The following is an 18,820-nucleotide window of genomic DNA, read 5'->3' as shown; positions in this document are numbered from 1 at the left end:
ACGGCCCCTGAGGGGATGGAACTGGACCGGGGTGCCTCCTGGTGGCCGGGAGTGCTCCGCCCCCTGCTGGCCGGGAGTGCTCCCTGCAGCGCCCCCTGCTGGCTGCGGTTATAACTGCCACAAAACCAACAGCGCTGAGTGGTAGGGAAATTTTGTGTTGTTTGTTCTGTTCTGGTTTATAAATTTCCCAGGAAAGAGCTGTTATTCCTTTTCTTACACTTTTGCCTTTTGGCCCCATCATTTTTGAAATTAAAAAACCTTTTTGACATGTGTCTTCTTTACATTCTAGGACAGTTCCCACTTTTCCTGGCAGATATTTCTCATTTAAATGAGTTGCCAACTTCTGGGTTGTAGCGTGGATGGGACAGACACTCCCAGTGGAGACAGAGTCAGAGACATGGCCATCTCATGCTCTGTCTTTTAAGCCAGCTGAGACACCAAGGGCCCTCTCCCCAGCTGGTACTTCTGGTCACACGGCCACTCAGGAGCTGGCTTTGGCAGAGCATCACACTGTCCCCAGTGTGCCATGGCTGACAGACTGATGGACAGACGGGGCCTGTCTCAGCAAAAGCAAGGCCTGACTCACTCCTGTCACTCACAGGTGTTCCACAATGTCTCCAGATGTTGCGGTGTGTTGTAATAACCTGTCGTAAATTTTCGGGTCCCTTCCCCAGGTATGCCAATACCCCTCTTCCCCTTCCCCCCTCGCCCCCTGCTGGGCTGTCAATCAGTTTTAACATTCCAGCAAGGCGTTGTGTGGTTCATCACTTTCAAAAGATGCCCCTCAGGCCTGGGGGTCATTGGCCTGTCTAGGTGTCATCCTCGTCCCTTGAGACCCTGCCCCTCCCACCCGGTTGGTGGCTCACCTGCCCCTCCCCTTCCCCTGTCCCTGAGCTTAAAAGCTGAATCAAGCCATGCCGTCGGGATTCTGTTGGAGCTGTTGCTGACATTCAGACCTCTGCGACCATGGAATAAAGCTCTGGATATAACCCTCTGGCAGAATCCGTCTCCTTCTTCCTCACAATTAGCCTGAAGCCTTCTCTCCTGAGGTAAACGGAGTTCCTACCAAGCCTGGACTTGTTCAGCTGCCCAGCTGCAACCTCCAGCAAGCTAAAGGTGTCTCTGGGGTGATACACCACAGCTTCCCCCTTTGGCCCAGCAGCAAGGGTCAGACTGGCCCAGGCACAATCTACCTGGCACTATTGGGATTCATATTCCAATATTTTGGCATCTCTGGGTGGGCAAAGTGACTCTGCAGCCCCAGAAGGACTCTCAGTACCTCGGGCAGGCTTCGGCTGCCGTGCATCCAGCTGAAAGAGCCTTGGTTGCAATGCTCTCAGTTAGAGACTTTGGGATTTTATCCCAGAAGAAGTTTCGTGGACTGTTCAGTGCCTCAGGAAACCCCAGCTCCTTTCTGGTGAGAAGATTTTCCAGAGGAAGAACAGGGTAGCCTCTCCTGCCCATAGAGGGGTCCTGTTCTGGTGAGGAGACCTAGCCAGCTACAGCTTCCATTTTGGGTGAGTATCTCTGCTCTTGGTGGAGCAGAAGCTCAAAAACAGACTCTGCCGTGAGTTCTGTTCCTTTTTTGCCTTAGCATTTTGGCTGCGCAGCCCCACAGAGGGAATCCATTGCGTTCTAGGCTTTAGCTTTCAGCCGCGTGTGTTGCTGTCTCTTGGAATTCTTTCCAGAGCGGGATTGCTCTCTGCCCTTCCCCCCGGCTCAGCAGCGCAGCGTTCTCGGCTCTCTCCGCGGGGGACTCTCTCTCTGTGCGGGGAAGGGGGGCTCTCTACATGTGGCCGCGGGGATCTCTCTCTCTGTGGGGCGGGGGTGCCCTCTACACGCGGGGTGGCCCCGGTATCGGCTGGCCATGTGATGTGGGGGAAAGCTGCTCTCTCTCAGCTCCGCAGGGGAGGCTTTGTCTGCCTTGGCTTGGCAGGGCGTGTCTCAGCTCCCTGCAGCTGCTGCCCGGGAATTTTAAAAGCAGTATATACAGCTGCATTGTAAAGCTTTTGTCTGTTCGTTATCGCCTTCCTATCTGTGTTTTTTTTTTAGAAATCGGTAGCTGATTTTGGCTTTGTTTTTGATCAGGCAGGATTTAGTACTTTGCCTTTTACATTTTACATGGGTTCGAATCTCATCATTGTACAAAAAGGAGTGTATTATCATATTGTTAGCATTTTAGTCAGTGGTAATGTGAAGTTCTCAAAAGGAAAATTGAAGCAGTTTACAAGATGGCTTTTTCTGCACTTCCCACAAACCTCCCCTGAAGAAATCCACAATATTCAATTCTGGGAAAAAGTTGGAAATGAATTGATAACCTTAGGACAGTCTGGGAATACACCCTCAGCTAAATTTGTGTTCTGGAGTTCACAAATTCCAACAGCCTTGCACAAACAAAAGGAATTGGAGAAAAAGCCAAATGCCAAGCCATGTACCTCTGCTCTCCCTGTTTCTCCCTCTCCTAGCTCTAAACCCCCTAAACCTCTTACCCCAAAACTTGGTATTTTAAAGAGAGCACACTCATTGGGAAGTCGACTCCCAGAATTTGTTAAAATGCCTGAGTTGTCCTGTTCACAAGGCCCTGGCCAGGCTGCGTGGAACCTTTCCCAATCCCCTGTGTCCCCTCCTCTGAAACCCAGAGCACGTGTCAGCTTTCCAGAGAGCAGTGATGCCCAAAATGGCCCCCAGTCCCTAGGGGGTCCACAAGATGGTGGATGCCACGTGGCATCTTCCCAAACCTGGTCTTCTTCCCAAAATCCTCTTAAGCATTTCAAAATTCCATACCCATCCCCCTCTCCTCCTGTTCCTCGTGACACCTTCCCCCCTCCCCCTCCCTTTCCTGCAGTACCCTCAGCTCCTCCACTCTACTCCTCCCAGGGGGCATCTGCTGACGTGATGTCACCAGGTGTCCCCGCCCCCTGCCAGCCCCTTGACCCCGCCCTCTGTTCCCATGATGTCCCCGCCCCCTGCCTGCCCCTTGACCCCGCCCCCTGTTCCCATGGTATCCCCACCCCTTGCCAGCTCCTTGTCCCTGCCCCCTGTGCCCATTGTGTCCCCGCCCCCTCCCCGAGTTCCCACGGTGGGGACACAACCACTGCCTGTCCCCAGACCTGTATCTGTCATCCCAATGCTTCTGATCCAAGGGATACAGAGCTGGGAACAGCAGACCTAATGCATAGTCCCATGTTGTCACTGGCTCCTGTTACCTTTCAGCCTGCAGCTCAGGGAGGGGCAGCCCCAACTGCTAATTGGAGTTCTTTTGGATGACAATTGATTAAGGAGATCTGTAAATCTCATAAAGAATATGGTCCACACAGTCCATATTCCCGTGGCCTTTTAAATTCTGAACTGAGTAGGACTGTGGTGATCCCACATGATTTAAAACAGCTTTTTTCCTGTCTCATGACCTCCATGGAATTCAAATTATGGGAATTAGCATGGAAACAACTGCTAAAAGATGCTCTCCCAGGCTTGCATGCTGATCCAAACACAGCGAAGGACAACAGTGGTAACCCTATCACCATTGAGCACCTCTGTGGTGAGGGCCAATGGTCTTTACCCTCAATCCAAGCTACGGCAATTCCTGCAGAAACACTCGAGAAAGTAAAAGAAGCAGCTGAAAAAGCATTCTTTTCCCTCCAACCTGGGGGGCCTTTTGAGCCCTATAGTAAAATTAAACAGCTATCATCAGAGCCTTTTTTGACATTGGTAGAAAGGTTAACTAGAGCCATTGAAATACAAGTTAAAAAAGTGAATGCTAGGGAAGCGGTTTTAGAGGAAATGGCATTTACGAATGCAAATGAACAGTGTCGAGTGGCAATCCTGAGCCTTCCTTTAGAACCTCCCCCAACCTTAAAAGATATGCTTCTAGTGTGTAACAGGAAAGTGCCTCTGATGAGTGTGGCTGAAGACACCAGACCAAGGCTGCTGCCAAGACCACCTCAGCGTGTCACCGTTGCCAGCCCTGCACCTTTCCCCTCAGCACAGCAGTACCCTGGGCAGCAGTGGAGACCAGCAATGGCTGAGCCCACAAAACCATGCCTGCTTTGTAAGAACCTAGGGCACTGGAGTAACCAGTGCCCCCTGAAAAGGCAATTTGATGAATTCAGAAATAGCAGGGGAAAAGAACTACAAGCCCTCCCTGGGGGTCAACAACAACAAAAAAACTGAAAAGGGAGCGCCCGCCTGCCAGACGTGCAGACACAAAAAGAGCAGGCCAAGGGAATAAGGGTAGCAAAACCAATCAAGCGCGCAATAATATTAATGTTTGTGTAAGTGAAGCAGGTGCTTCAAAGACTATGTCTGCTGGTCTGTTGCAGTCGAGGCGGTCACGACATTAAAGCAGAGACCACAAGCACACTCAGTCTTAGTCTCAGTTTTCAACTGTTAGCACCATTTGCAACGGTTAGCAACCGTTGGCAACAGTTTGCAACACTTTATTAGTGAAAATGGCTGATACACTTTCCAGTTTTTTCCCCTCCAGTCGCAGAAGGCTCCCATCTTTCCTCTCTCAATCTCCTTGGTTCAGCTTCTTCCTCTTACTTCTTGCTCCTTTAGCCAACAGGCCTGCTGCTAGCCCCTTCCACAATTCCCCCTTTTTTGTTTTTGAACTGTAAATACAGTTGCTATGGATTTTTGCAGGGCCCTTTGCAAAAATCCAAGCAGAGAGGGGACACACAAAATCACAATCACAACCATCAACAGAATTCCCATTCTTAATGCAATCATTCCTGTCCTTCATCCATCTTTAATTACTGATATATGGTCTTAGCCAGTGTCCTCTGCACGTTCTGCTTCAGCTGCGGAACCATCGATCCTGTCCTTTCCCGCACGGTCTAGGTAAGGTTTGACACAGCGAGCAGGAACCCATCAAAGACCATTATCTGTCAAAACACAAGCATAACCCCTCCCCCAGGTTATCAATTCTTCTGGACCAGACCATATACCAGTAATCAAATCCTTGACCCACACCTTGACATTTCTATGGAAATGTGGTTGCTTAGAATTCAAAGAAGAAAAATGGCAAAAGATTGGAGATAACTGTGAGTCAGGTAGGGGACGCAAGAAGTTTAACACATAAACAGCTTTATCTAATCTCACTTGAGGTGACTCATGTTGCATACCCCCTTTTTTGTTTTTGAACCTGACATTTAAGAAGTCCGTGAGCTCTTTCAATAATTGCTTGGCCCGTGGGGACATGTGGAATACCTGTTGAATGTCCAATGCCCCAGGCACTAAGGAATGCTTGCATTTTCTGCGAAGCATATGCTGGGCCGTTATCTGTTTTTACGTGACACGAAACACCTAAAATAGAAAAAGCATGATAAAAATGACGAATAGCATCTCGAGTTTTTTCTCCTGTGAATGCTGAAGCAACCATTGCATGAGAAAAAGTATCAACTGTAACATGAACATACTTGAAGCGACCAAATTCTGGCATTTTTGTAACATCAGTTTGCCATTCTTCTAATGCAGAAAGACCTCTAGGGTTGGTACCATAATACTGAGTGACATGAGTCATATGACAGTCAGGACAAGAGGAAAGAATAGATTTTGCCTTGGCAGTAGACAATTTGAATTGCTGCTGTAAAGCTTGAGCATTCTGATGAAAAAATTGATGGGATAAAATTACCTGCTGCAACACATTGGGTACAGTTTTGATTGCAGCAGCAGCTACTTAAGAGTCTACATAGGCATTGCCTTCAGCAAAAAATCCTGGCAATGATGTATGGCTGCGAATGTGCATGATGAAGTAAGGATGTTTTCGAGCACCAATAACTGTCCATAACTTCACTAATATGGTAAAAAATGGTTTCTCTTGAATATTATACAACACTGTTTGATCTAAATGCTTAACCAAATTGGCAACATAAACTGAATCAGTAACTATATTTACAGAACCAGGAAACAAAGTAAAAGCCAAAAGAACAGCAGAAAGTTCAACCAGTTGAGGAGATCCTGCTGAATCACTGTCTGATATTCCCAGTGATCATCCTTTCTCCAAGCCACAGCTGCTTTTCTGGTTTTCCCAGACCCATCTGTAAAAACCGTTATACCTTACACTGGAACAGGAGAACAAATTTGCTTGCCTTCAAAAGGAATCTCTTTAGTCAGTGTTAGAACAGGATGAGAAGGCAAATGATATGAGATTTGGCCTGTAAAACAAGATAAGGCAGATTGCAATTCATGATTATTTTGAAAGCACCATTCAAAATACCACTGTGTAGAGGTATCACAATGGTCACAGGGTCCTGTCCTAAAATCTCATGACAACGCCTGCGGCCCTTGATGATAATATCTGCAAAAAGCTCATAAAGTCCTGGAGCTGTTTTCCGGGATCTGAAAGATAAAAATATCCATTCCAGAATATGCAATTGACCTTCCCAATTATCATTCCATTGACATAGTATTCCACATGGTATTTCACGGTCTTTCAAAATAAACAATTGAACACCAACAGAGGTATCTATCCTGTTAACAAATTTGTGTGCTAGGGCTAATTCAACTTCTTCCAAGGTCTTTTTTGCTGCTGAGGTCAGTTGCCTCTTATCAGTAGAGGAAGTGATGCCTGAAAGCAAATCAAACAATGGCTGCAACTGATGATTAGTTCTGCCTAAATATGATCGAATCCAACCTAATAAACCAACCAATTTCTGTACATCAGTAGCAGTTTTAACATCAATGTCTAGCTTTACAGGTTGAGGCATAACTTGAGTGTTGGTCACCAACATACCTAGGTATTTCCAAGGCATGTGTTCCTGCACTTTCTCTTGAGCAACGATCAGGCCAAAAGCTTTCAAATTTGTCACAGCACATTGTTTAAGAGCTGACAACTGTTGTTTGTTGTCAGATGCCAACAAGATATCATCCATGTAATGATAGCAGTAGCAGTTTTTAAATTGCTCCCGGACTTTTGACAAGGCCTGTGCCACAAACCATTGACAAATAGTTGGCAAATTTTTCATGCCTTGTGGGAGTACCTTCCACTGTTATCTTTTATCAGGTTCAGCATGATTTATAGAAGGCACCGTAAAAGCAAATTTTTCTTTGTCCTGCTCAGCCAATGGAATAGTGAAGAAACAATCTTTTAGATCAATGACAACTATTTGCCATTCCTGTGGAATCATCGTAGGTGTAGGAAGGCCTGGTTGTAAAGCTCCCATTGTTGCCATTACAGTATTTATCTGCTGTAAATCATGTAAAAGTCTCCATTTTCCCGATTTCTTTTTTATTACAAAAACAGGGGTGTTCCAGGGACTGAATGATTCCTCAATGTGTCCCGCTTGCAATTGTTCTGTAACTAATTCTTGCAGGGCAGTAAGCTTTTCAGTAGTCAGGGGCCACTGGCGAACCCAGACAGGCTTATCTGTCAACCATGTCAGGGGTACAACTGGACGTTCATTGCCCTGCAACACAGTGGCCCCCATTAAAAATCCACAGTAATTTTGACCCCCCATTGAGATAAACAATCTCGTCCCCACAAACTTTGAGGAGAATCGGCAACATAGGGTCTGATGTTAGCTTGTTGGCCATCAGGATGTTTCACATTAATTACAATGGCTGACAGGCCACCTGTTTTAGCACCACCTAATCCCAGGAGACCAAAACTTGTATGAGTGAGAGGCCACAATTGAGGCCAGCAAAGTCGCGAGAGTATTGTGACATCTGCTCCAGTATCAATCAAACCTGTTACTGATATAGTTCCTGGATGACATCCACTGGCGGTGAGAGTGCATGTCTTTTCTGGACGGCTCTCTGTTACTTTCTCCGTCCAGAACACTTGAGGTACTCCTGTCGATCCAAAGCTTCCGGTGCCTCGACTTCAGTCCACTGTATTTGGAACAGAACTCACAAAAGGTACAATTTGAGGAATGCAAGTTCCTTTCTGAATAGTGACAGGAGGATCATCAATGGATACCATGGCATGAATCTGCCCTAAATAATCAGTGTCAATAGGCCCTAGATGCACATGAATACCTCTAAGTGTAGTACTCGATCTCCCTATCAAAAATGCACTCAATCTCCATCCTATTGGACCATCGGCATCAAGGGGTACCTTACATATTTCTTTTGTTAAAATGGTTGCTGTGTCAGCGGTGGGTATATCAATGCCTGCGGACCCGCTTGTTGCCCCTGAGTATTGTTCACAAATGGGTAGTTTTGCAGGGCTGGGAAGGCCCGCATTTGCTGTTGCGGTTGTTGGGGTATTTGTTTCCCCACACGCCCCTTTGCAGTCCTCTTTGGGTTTCCCGGCAATAGCTGACCATTTGCATGATATTTACTCCTGCATTGCTTAGCATAGTGCCCAGATTTAGCACAACGATTGCATACAACATTGTTGCTTGCACTTGGCCTAAATGTTGTTTTCTGGACAGTACACTGTGACTTAACATGCCCCTGTTGTCCACAATTATAACACTTTGCTGAAGGTCTTAGCACTGCAGCAAGAGCTGCCATTTTATGCTCAACTGAACCAACTTTTGAGCAAGCAGTAACCATTTCAGACAAGGTCGGTTCCCCAGGCAAAGTGTCAATAATCTTTCTGCAATCTGGGTTTGCATTTTCTTTAGCCAACTCTATGCACAATTTGTCTCGCAAAGTTTAATCATCTACCTGTTTCTCAATAGCAGCAGCAAGTTTTTCTGCAAACTGCAAAAATGGTTCTCTCATCCCTTGTTGTATAGTGATATATTTCTGTTTTGGAGCTGCCATTTCCATTGTTTTAGTTAAAGCACCCATGCCAATTTGCTGAGCTTGTGCCAAAATCGAAGGATGCCACCTTGCCTGTAAATCTGGATTAGCAAAAGGCCCAGTGCCCAGTAGGGCATCAACACCCACAGCACGACGAGGGTCGTGTTGAGGCAACTGCATATTTCTTAAAGCGGTGCGTTCAGCCACTCGCCTCCAAGTTTCTTGAAATACACCATATTGTACTGGTTGGAATAGAATTGTAGCAAGATGAGTGATGTCATAAGGTGCAAGCAAATCTGCATTAATCACACGTATTAATTGCATTACCTCTGAGGAATTAATACCATACTGAGCTACTTTCGATTGGATGTCTTGCACAACCCTCCAGGCGAAGACGTGATGACTGTTGTTCTGTCTTGTTCCAGGAACTGCTTTGAAAACTGGAAAAGCCATAGGGTTATCACAAGCAACATTTGCATTGGCACTGCTCTCCTGAGGTACTCTTGGAGCACCTAACCTTTCTATTATGTCCCACTTATTTTCTTCAACTGCTTTCCTCCTAACAAATTCCCAGAACTCCTGAGGGTGTCGAGGAAGCACAGTTACTTGACATGGAGGCAAAGTCCATGGGGCAGTAAGGCTAGAGCTCTTAGGAGATGAAGGGACCAGAGCTCCTTGCCCCAGCTTAGATGTTACTGCGGGCGACTCATCACTTGACTCACTGTTGCTGTCACTGTCAAGTAACGGAGGATACGGCCTTGCAGATTGTTTAAGCCACTCAGAGGGAAGCGGGGGGGCGGACGGCTGGACCAGAGAGGAGGGAAGCGGGGGGGCAGATGGCTGGGTTTCTCTCTCTGCTAGAGACATTTCAGCTAACTGGCATAGCGGTGTAATATATACAGGCACCATCGTGAGCTGCTGCACAGGTGTGAGATAAGGAGGCTTAGGGGCCTGATAAGAAGAGGCTAGGGCAGATTGTCCAGAAGTTTTGGCAGCTTTCCCAGAAGCCTTGGCAACCAGCCCAGAAGCTCTGGTAGCCTTCCCATCAGAGCCCCCTTCTACCTCAGAGGGCCTCCCATCAGGTTCTGTTATCAGGCCCGACTCTTCATCCGCATCTTTCTCCGTTTCTCTCTCTATTTTCCATTCCTTTAAAGCCTCAAAGAGCGAGTTCCAAGTAACTGCTAGATCAACAACTGTTTTATCTCCCGCTCGAATGACTTGCCAAAGTCTGTCCCCGACCTTTTTCCATGCCTTAACACTAAATGCTGTGTCAGGATCAGTGCCAATATTCTGTGATTTAGCCCACAGCATTATATTACGAAGTGCATAGTCTGACGTATAAATTCCCTTATTTCTTAACAAAATTTTCCATGCAGACAGAACATTTTCTTCCTCTTTAGATAAATTTTGTCCCATTATTACTAGTTGGTGGCTCACTTACTTCCAGGTGTCTTGATTTGAGAGAATCAGGTCCGGACCTCCCTGTGGCTTCCACCTGCCACTCTCAGCTGCACCAACGCCGCCTCCCCCACTACGTCCCAGTGGGTCACGTATGCCAATTGCTAGAACCCTGTGTTATGGTTTGGGCCTGGCAAAGCCAGAGCCCCCATGAGTACACCTTCTCCCCGGTGTCTGCTGCGAGATGTGACCAGGAATAAACAAAGCAGGCTCCAACTTCAACATACAGAAAAGTTTATTAACTAAGCTACACACAAACAATTACTAAACTACAAAACTACACACAAAAGAGGAAAAAAAAAACCACAAGGAAAATGAAAACCTCACAAAAACACTCTCCCCCTCCTCCCCCCTAAATTCCCAATACAATACATCCTCCAAAATCACCAATTCTAGGTCCAACACCACCCTTTAGATTGCTCAAACTTTCAACTCCTCAAGAGGAGAGGCAGTCCTTCCATGTGTCATGGTGGCCTCTTCCGTCCTTGTTCCGGTGCTCTGACCAACGAACAGGGATCAGGGCTGCTCCCAGGGTTGTCTTTTTTTAAGGATGCTTTGTCCAGTTCCAGAAAAACACAGTATCTCACCTTCTCACCTCTGGGACATCCGTCCCCCCCATATTTTATATACCCCCTGGGGCTGAGGGGTACCCACACTGAATCTTCTCTGGCACTGGGACATTTCTCCCCCTGGACTCAGTCTCTGTATCTCATGGAAACATAGCTCTGTCCATGGCTACACAAAAGAGTCCAGCATAAAATGCCACTCCATCTTCTCCATTCTTTCAACATCTCTCACTCTCTCTCTCTGGTCCAGACCTCCATCACTCGTTCATTTCCTTTGTCCTCCTCCACTCTTATCACTCGTCTAGGAAGGGTTAATGTTCTGTAAGGCTTTCATTGTCCAAAAAGGGTTAAAAAACTCCTCCAGGCAGCTGGACTCCTGGCTGCACCCCCCCCCATCTCCGCAGCCGGGCTGCCTGCTGCCAGCACATATTTACTGAATTTCAAGGTAACACAGGCTGCACTCTCTCTCTCTCTCTCTCTCTGTCTCAAAAGGCGGGGGGGGGGGGGGGGGAATGGCTGTCCGATGTCTCTTGGGGCTTTCCACCCTTTCATCCTCCAAGGCCTCCTTACTCCCATCTCTGTCCAGGCCCAGGCCTACCGCATGGCTGCCCCTCCCCCGCCCAGCAGCAGCGGCTGGACGGGGGAGAGATCCGAACTCCGTCCCTCGAAGTCCCAAGAGAGCCTCCCAGGGCCAAAGCTCTGCTTTTAACCCCTGGGTGTTCTCGGAGGTGTGTCCTAAAACCCACTGGCTACCCCAGGTGCCAATATCAAAATCCAAGCACCCATTGGTTTGACCACAACATCCCAGAATTCCCACTTCTTCCTGGTCAAACCACCACATTCCACCCTTCATCTCCGAGAACACCCTTTCTAAAATTGTCAACAAAATTGCAAAACACTTCTACACAATATACCAACTTAATACATGCTTTGTTCTTATTCCTCTTTGGTCCCATCTCACAGCTTCATCCCATCACTCTCTTAAAACTCGATTCCCGGTCAGGGAACCAAACAAATGTTATGGTTTGGGCCTGGCAAAGCCAGAGCCCCCATGAGTACACCTTCTCCCCGGTGTCTGCTGCGAGATGTGACCAGGAATAAACAAAGCAGGCTCCAACTTCAACATACAGAAAAGTTTATTAACTAAGCTACACACAAACAATTACTAAACTACAAAACTACACACAAAAGAGGAAAAAAAAAACCACAAGGAAAATGAAAACCTCACAAAAACACTCTCCCCCTCCTCCCCCCTAAATTCCCAATACAATACATCCTCCAAAATCACCAATTCTAGGTCCAACACCACCCTTTAGATTGCTCAAACTTTCAACTCCTCAAGAGGAGAGGCAGTCCTTCCATGTGTCATGGTGGCCTCTTCCGTCCTTGTTCCGGTGCTCTGACCACCGAACAGGGATCAGGGCTGCTCCCAGGGTTGTCTTTTTTTAAGGATGCTTTGTCCAGTTCCAGAAAAACACAGTATCTCACCTTCTCACCTCTGGGACATCCGTCCCCCCCATATTTTATATACCCCCTGGGGCCGAGGGGTACCCACACTGAATCTTCTCTGGCACTGGGACATTTCTCCCCCTGGACTCAGTCTCTGTATCTCACGGAAACATAGCTCTGTCCATGGCTACACAAAAGAGTCCAGCATAAAACGCCACTCCATCTTCTCCATTCTTTCAACATCTCTCACTCTCTCTCTCTGGTCCAGACCTCCATCACTCGTTCATTTCCTTTGTCCTCCTCCACTCTTATCACTCGTCTAGGAAGGGTTAATGTAAGGCTTTCATTGTCCAAAAAGGGTTAAAAAACTCCTCCAGGCAGCTGGACTCCTGGCTGCACCCCCCCCCCCCCCATCTCCTCAGCTGGGCTGCCTGCTGCCAGCACATATTTACTGAATTTCAAGGTAACACAGGCTGCACTCTCTCTCTCTCTCTCTCTCTCTGTCTCAAAAGGCGGGGGGGGGGGGGGGGGGAATGGCTGTCCGATGTCTCTTGGGGCTTTCCACCCTTTCATCCTCCAAGGCCTCCTTACTCCCATCTCTGTCCAGGCCCAGGCCTACCGCATGGCTGCCCCTCCCCCGCCCAGCAGCAGCGGCTGGACGGGGGAGAGATCCGAACTCCGTCCCTCGAAGTCCCAAGAGAGCCTCCCAGGGCCAAAGCTCTGCTTTTAACCCCTGGGTGTTCTCGGAGGTGTGTCCTAAAACCCACTGGCTACCCCAGGTGCCAATATCAAAATCCAAGCACCCATTGGTTTGACCACAAGATCCCAGAATTCCCACTTCTTCCTGGTCAAACCACCACACCCTGTATGGGCCCCCGCCGACTATTTTCTTATCACATCGGCGGTCACCAAAATGTCGCAGTCGAGGTGGTCACGACATTAAAGCGGAGACCACAAGCACACTCAGTCTTAGTCTCAGTTGTCAACCGTTAGCACCGTTTGCCACCATTAGCAACCGTTGGCAACAGTTTGCAACACTTTATTAGTGAAAATGGCTGATACACTTTCCAGTTTTTTCCCCTCCAGTCGCAGAAGGCTCCCATCTTTCCTCTCTTGATCTCCTTGGTTCAACTTCTTCCTCTTACTTCTCGCTCCTTTAGCCAACAGGCCCGCTGCTAGCCCCTTCCACACTGGTCCACTGCTGAAAGTGAAAAAAAAATTACCTTTGTTATGATTTAGGTGATCCTGTGTTAACCACGTCTTCTGTCAATGAGCCTTACAGGCTGCAGCTGACAGAGTCACTCCACCTGAAGGACACTGACTGGCATTTTGTCTCTGTAAATCCTGAACAGAAGGGAACTTGGAACCGAATTCGTTGTAAGTACATCGTCACTGGGGACACCAAACACACACCACAAGAGATTGAAATTGCTCGGGGAATGACAACATCAGATCCTGAGCAATTCGTTCTCGGCCTGCACTGTTTCCACCCGCCCCTGTTTCTTCCCAAGGGACAAATTGTTGCACAAGCTATCCCTGTGCCATCTTTACCTGAAAATATCGAAAAACAAGGGCCCACAATCGCCCGGGTCCAAGCTATTGGGAAAGACAAACCCAAATTATGGTGTAATGTCAGTGGGGGTGGGGAGTCAAAACGCATTGAGATGCTTGTAGACACGGGTGCAGACTGCATAGTGATTCCAGTACAAGACTGGCCAGCACATTGGCCTTTGCAAAATGTTGCTGGTCACCTTCGAGGTGTAGGAGGTCTGCAATTGGCAAGACAATCCAAAAACATTATTCAAATTGAGGGACCAAACAGACAATTGGCAAATATCCGTCCATTTGTGTTAGATTATTCGGAACCTTTTTTAGGGAGAGATTTAATGGCCCAGTGGGGTGTCACAATTGATATTCCAGACTCTCCACAGCATTTTTGTGCAGCAGTCATTGAACAACAGCACCCCACCCAAAAACTGAAGTGGAAAACAGACAAACCAGTTGACGTGAAACAGTGGCCGCTCAGTAAACAAAAAATAAAGGTGCTTGAGGTACTAGTGGAAGAGCAACTAAAAAAGTGCCACATTGTGGAGACCATGTCCCCATGGAACACTCCAGTGTTTGTCATCCAAAAAGCTGACAAAAACAGAAGGAGACTTCTTCACGACCTCTGACAAATTAATAATGTAATTGAAGATATGGGTTCTCCCCAACCTGGTATGCCATCCCCAACAATGCTTCCCCAAGATTAGATTTAGCTGTTATTGATATTAAAGACTGCTTTTTCCAAATCCCCTTGCACCCTGACAATGCACCGCGTGTTGCATTCTCGGTCCCTTCCATCAACATGGAAGCCCCTATGAAAAGGTACCATTGGACCGTTCTTCCTCAGGGATTGAAGGTATCTCCAGCTCTCTGCCAGTGGTATGTCTCTTCCCTGCTTTCCCCAGTGCGTGCAGCCGCAGAGAAGGCCATCATCTATCATTACATGGATGATATCCTCGTGTGTGCCCCCAATGATGATTTACTCACCCATGCGCTTGACCTAACAATCGATGCATTGATTGTTGCAGGGTTCGAGCTCCAAGAAAAGAAAATTCAAAAGATGCCACCTTGGAAGTATTTGGGCTTAGAAATTGGAAATAGGACCATTGTTCCTCAAAAACTAGAAATCAATCCAAGGATCAAGACCCTTGTGGATGTCCACAAGTTGTGTGGGTCTTTGAATTGGGTAAGGCCATGGCTCGGTCTGACTAATGAAGACCTTGCCCCTCTTTTCAATTTATTGAAAGGGGGAGAGGACCCAGGTGCTCCTAGGTCTATTACCCCAGAGGCATGGAAAGCTCTAGAAAAGGTTCAGATTGCAATGTCCACAAGACAGGCCAACCGATGCTGGCCTGACCTGCCATTCAAATTTATCATCCTAGGTAAGTTTCCACACCTCCATGGAATTATTTTCCAGTGGGAGGAAAAACAAACACCTAAGGCAAAGGACACACCAAAAAAGGACCAGGACCAGAGGGACTCTCTCTTGATCATAGAATGGGTTTTCCTCAGTCATAAAAGGTCCAAGAGATTGACAAAACCTCAGGAGCTGGTAGCAGAACTGATCCGGAAAGCAAGGACCCGGATCAGGGAGTTAGCAGGATGTGATTTTAAGTGCATTCACATTCCAGTTGAGTTAAAATCGGGTCAAAATACTATGAAAATACTGGAACAATTGTTTCAAGAAAATGAAGTGTTGCAGTTCACTCTGGATTCCTACTCAGGACAAATTTTGGTAGCGTGGCCCGCTCACAAGTTGTTCGAACAAGATTCTCAATTCACTTTGAAATTGAGAAGTGCTCTAAGTAGGAGACCTTTAAAAAAGGCTCTGACTGTCTTTACAGATGCGTCCAGGAGGTCCCACAAGTCCGTTATGACTTGGAAGGATCCTCAAACCCAGCAGTGGGAGACAGACATTGCTGAGGTGGAAGGTTCACCTCAGGTTGCTGAATTGGCTGCGATTGTTAGGGCTTTAGAAAGGTTCTCAGAACCATTTAATCTGATTACAGACTCTGCATACGTGGCAGGAGTAGTATCCAGGGCAGATCAAGCAATACTGCAAGAAGTGTCTAACATCACACTTTTTGAATTGCTCTCAAAACTGGTAAAGTTAGTCACTGACCGAGAGCAACCATTTTATGTGATGCATGTCAGGTCACACACTGACTTGCCAGGGTTTATCGCTGAAGGCAACAGAAGGGCAGATGCTCTTGCTGCACCTGCAGTGATGGCCACTCTCCCAAATGTTTTTGAACAGGCAAAAATCAGCCACCAGCTTTTCCAAAATGCACCTGGCCTGGTTCGTCAGTTTAACATCACTCGAGAACAGGCCAAAGCGATTGTGGCCACATGCCCAAATTGCCAACAACATGCACTCCCTACAGTGAGTACGGGAGCAAACCCAAGGGGACTGAACAGTTGTGAACTGTGGCAAACAGATTTAACACACATACAGTCTTTTGGATGGCAGAAATATGTTCACGTTAGTGTAGATACCTTTTCTGGAGCGGTCTATGCTTCTGCCCACACAGGAGAATCATCTATTGATGCTATTAAGCACCTCTTACAGGCTTTTTCTTTCATGGGCATCCCCAAGGAGCTGAAAACTGATAATGAGCCTGTTTATAAATCCAAGGAATTCGGGAGCTTCCTGCAGCAATGGGGAGTAGAGCACAAAACTGGCATCCCCTACTCCCCTACAGGTCAAGCCATTGTGAGAAAGAACTCACCGTGATATTAAAAGAGTCCTGGACCAGCAACAACAGGTTCTGAAGGTGGAACCTCCCCACATCCGGTTATCCAGGGTGCTATTCATAATCAATTTTCTGAATTGTTCTTTTGACAGCCTGAACCCACCCATCCTACACCACTTTGGGGGGAGCAGTCATAGGTTGATGAAAGAAAAACCTCCAGTTTTAGTAAAGGACCCTGAGACTAGGAAAACAGTGGGACCTTACAAATTGGTTACTTGGGGACGTTGATACGCCTGTGTGTCCACCCCCTCTGGTTTAAGGTGGGTTCCTTCCAAATGGGTAAAGCCCTATGTTCCCAAAGTCTCAGAGAAATCTACAGAAGCACCCCAGGTTGCTCATGCTGCCTGGAGAAGGAAACGTTGCACGCGTTCTCTGGAGGAAATTCTATTTAAGCCTCCTATCTGGAATAGTTTGTAATATATGTTTGTCTCAAGTTCCTTGTACCAGTTTAGATCCCGCTGTTCATGTGTAGCCTCGAGACGCCATGAGACCTTGCCTGCTTCTCGTCCTACTCGTGATCATCCCACCTGCGATCTCCTGCATAGTGCCGCAGCCCAAACCACATATGGACTACCTTGACAAAGGTTCTCGGACATCAACAGAGAAACTGACAACTGGCTGAATGGACTGTTCAAAGGCTGGGGACTCTCGGGCTGGTTGGGATCTATTCTGAAAACTGTGTTTTTAGTGCTGTTTATTTTAGTTATAGTTATTGTAGTTGTAACCATTGTTTTTGGACTAATCAAACGCATGGTTCTCAAGTTAATTTCAAGCTCATACCCCCCTCCTGAGGTCTACCATTTGGAAACCCTCAGTGCTCCAATGGATGACCTGGAAGCCTCAGTGGAAAACACTGACCCTCTTGTAGAGGAAGAACCGATTTACCAACTATGGTTTGGCAAGCATTCCGCATCACAAAACCAGTCCTCTTCTTTTTAAACGAAACTAGAGGGAGATGTTGCAGTGTATTGTAATGTCCTGTTTTAAACTTCCGGGTCCCTTCCCAGGTGTGCCTATACCTCTCTCCCTTCCCCCTTGCCCCCTTGCTGAGTGAGTCCTGTCAATCAGGCTTAACATTCCAGCAAGGTCTTCGTGTGGTTGGTCAAGTTCAAAAAATGCCCTATGCCCAGAGGTCATTGGCCTGTCTAGGTGTCATCCTCCCCTGAGACCATGCCCCTCCAACCTGGTTGGTAGCTGACCTGCCCCTTCCCTCCCCCTCCCCCGGGAGCTTTAAAAGGTAATCAGACCATGTGCTCGGGATTCTGTTGGAGCTGTTACTGACATTCAGACCTCTGTGACCACGGAATAAAGCCCTGGATATACCCCTCCGTCAGAATCCGTCTCCTTTTCCTCCTCACCATCGCCGGAAGCCTTCCCCTCCGTAGGTAAATGGAGTTCCTACCAAGCCTGGACTTGTTTCAGCTGCCCAGCTGCAACCAGGAGCAAGCTAAAGGTATCTCTGGGGTGGTACACCACAGTTGCCGCCTTTGGCCCAGCAGCAAGGGTCAGACTGGCCCAAGCACAATCTACCTGGTAATATTGGGATTCCTACTCCAATACTGAAGAAACTGGACATTTTTGTTATCTTTAGGGGCCCATTGGTGCACCTCAGAGCAGCATTTGCTTGTGGATAACAGAGAGTGTGGAATCTCCCTGAGTGTCCAACAGCTCCATGGGATTGTTCCCTGCCTGCTGGGCAGCAAAACAGCCCCTAAGGAAGCTTTTACTTGGGCCATATTTAGGAACTCTCTCCATTTTGCTGAAATCCATCCCACCCTGAAATTTGACTGACTTCCCATGGAGGAAGAGGAGAAGCTCTGTCCATCCTTGGGACAGTGCACAGGAATCTGTGGAAATGCCCGTGTGTGCCTCAGGGTCTGATTCCCTGGTAAATCCACTCCAGCCTGCCCTGAATTCCCTTGCCTGGGCACTCCCTGCTCCTGCTGTGACACCCCTGTTCCCCAGCCCCTCGTGTGCAGCCCCCGCTTAGTATTTCCACACTTTTCCCTCTCTTCTGCTGTGCACATCCAGGATCCAAACATTCTTTCCATGAGGTTCCTAAGGGCTGACAGGTTTTGTTCAAGAAGGAGGGTCCACGTCAGGATGTTGAACAGATTGTTGTTGTCTCAGCAGTAGTTTTGTGGTTTTCTCAGACCCTTGGGCAAAGGGACAAAATAATCAATTGCTGCATTTCCAGACTGGTTCCCTCACAGCTGCCCTTGCAGGGGGGGTTTCCAGCCAGCCCTGTTCTGAAAACCACCAGAGACCCCCACAGAGCCACTGCTTGAGCTCCCTTTGTGGTTTTGTGCTTCTTGCAGGGCTGAGCAAACCACAGGCAGGCCTTTTTCCACCCACAGA

The 18,820-nt window shown here is 47.6% G+C and overlaps 1 long non-coding RNA gene across 1 annotated transcript; it reads left to right on the top strand.

Annotated features, from left to right (window-relative positions):
- The first annotated feature begins 1,444 nt into the window (after positions 1 to 1,444).
- LOC134434725 (uncharacterized) lies at positions 1,445 to 17,576 on the top strand. Its single transcript, XR_010031916.1, has 3 exons — positions 1,445 to 1,517; positions 13,404 to 13,541; positions 16,897 to 17,576. It is a non-coding gene; the product is annotated as an uncharacterized LOC134434725 (long non-coding RNA).
- Positions 17,577 to 18,820: the final 1,244 nt, after the last annotated feature.

The sequence above is a fragment of the Melospiza melodia genome, unplaced genomic scaffold, assembly GCF_035770615.1.
Source record: "Melospiza melodia melodia isolate bMelMel2 unplaced genomic scaffold, bMelMel2.pri scaffold_46, whole genome shotgun sequence".
In the NCBI taxonomy this organism is placed as follows: Eukaryota; Metazoa; Chordata; class Aves; order Passeriformes; family Passerellidae; genus Melospiza; species Melospiza melodia.
The sequence above is the reverse complement of the archived record's forward strand: the minus strand, read 5'-3'. Positions and strand labels throughout refer to the sequence as shown.